The sequence below is a fragment of the Trichechus manatus genome, unplaced genomic scaffold (assembly GCF_000243295.1).
Source record: "Trichechus manatus latirostris isolate Lorelei unplaced genomic scaffold, TriManLat1.0 scaffold00007, whole genome shotgun sequence".
NCBI lineage: Eukaryota > Metazoa > Chordata > Mammalia > Sirenia > Trichechidae > Trichechus > Trichechus manatus.
This window is the reverse complement of record NW_004443943.1, coordinates 30,481,255-30,482,775: the sequence shown is the minus strand read 5'-3', so window position 1 is coordinate 30,482,775 and position 1,521 is coordinate 30,481,255.

Sequence of the window (1,521 nt, the reverse complement as noted above, 5' to 3'; positions counted from 1 at the left end):
GGGCGGCCCCTCTGGCCCCGCGCACGCGCGTTTGGCTCCGCACAGCGGACGCGTTGAGCAGATTGGTTTCTAGTGAGCGGTTGCTGTGCGTTTGCGTCCAAAACCAAAGTCCAGTGGGCACGACCCTGTTGGTTGTGCCAGCATTTGTTAACTCAAGTCTGCATCTGGAAAATTTTTAGATTAAAGAGTGAAAACTGAGCAGTCCTGGTTGGGGTCCGGAAGTGGACTTTTTCCGCTTTCAAAGGGCCCCAGAGTACAGTGAGGGGGAGTATATGTGGTGGCTGGAGCTTCGGCTCTGGAGCCAAAGCTTTTCAGCTTTGTGACCTTGGGCAGGTAACCTGTCAGAGTCTCAGTGTCCTCATTTGTGAAAAAAAGTAGTAGAGTCCGTGCCTGAGGGGTTGTGGCGAGGAGTAGACGAGGCAATGGATGTTGTCCTTTGCAGGGTGTCTGAACCGGAAACGATCAACCTTAGTTCTTAATGTTATAAATGTGTGAGTCAGATAGACAGATTTAGATACATAAAAATTATTTAAGCCCATTTCTCAAGTGATAACCCTGATACTCCCTTCAGGGTAACCTATCTTCTGGCCACTTTCTCAGCCATAATCATGGTGTCACTATTCTTGACCACCCGAACTATTTACTAAGGCCCTCGCTTCCTGACCTACCTCTGGTCCCCTACGGCAGCACAGTGGTTAAGGACTGCTTGGTGGTGATGTGAGCGTTGTCTGGAATCTGTCAGATGATGACCTACCTTCCCCCTCCTCCACCAGATTGGAACTCTTCTGAGGGCAGTGGCTTGTTCATCATGGTATCCAAATACCTGATAACATTTCTGGCAGGTCCTTTGAATCAATCAACCGATCAATCAATGAAGATATCTGGGGCAGAGGTAACACTGCTATTTAGAAGATGCCCGTTCACTCCTCCCCAACCTTTATGCCCTATTCCAGTCCCAAAATGGTGTAATAATAAAATCCCTCTTCCAGTAAGAGTTACGATGATTAAGCAATCTCTAATTTTTTAACAGCTTTATTCAGGTATAATTAATACGTAATACCAGTTACCATCAAGTGGATTCCCACTCGTGTCGACACTATAGGACAGAGTAGAACTGCCCCACGGGGTTTCGAAGGAGTGGCTGGTGGATTCGAAGGGCTGACTTTTTGCTTAGCAGCTGAGCCCTTAACCACTGCCACCAGAGCTCCATAATTAATATATAATAGACTGTAAATATTTAAAGTGTACAATTTTATATGTTTTGTTGACAAATTTATACACCTGTGAAAACAATACCAAAATTAATCTATTTTTAATCAATAACATTTATGGGAGTGAGACTAAATATAAAGATAATACATGCTTATTGTGGAAAATGCAGAAATGTGAAAAGATATTGTAATTCTACCTTCCGAAGACAACCATTGGCAAGATTTCATTATATTTCCAAACAATTTTTTTTTTGAGGGGCGGGGGGATGCATTAATCTTTTTTTACATGATGAGTTTATACTGCATATAA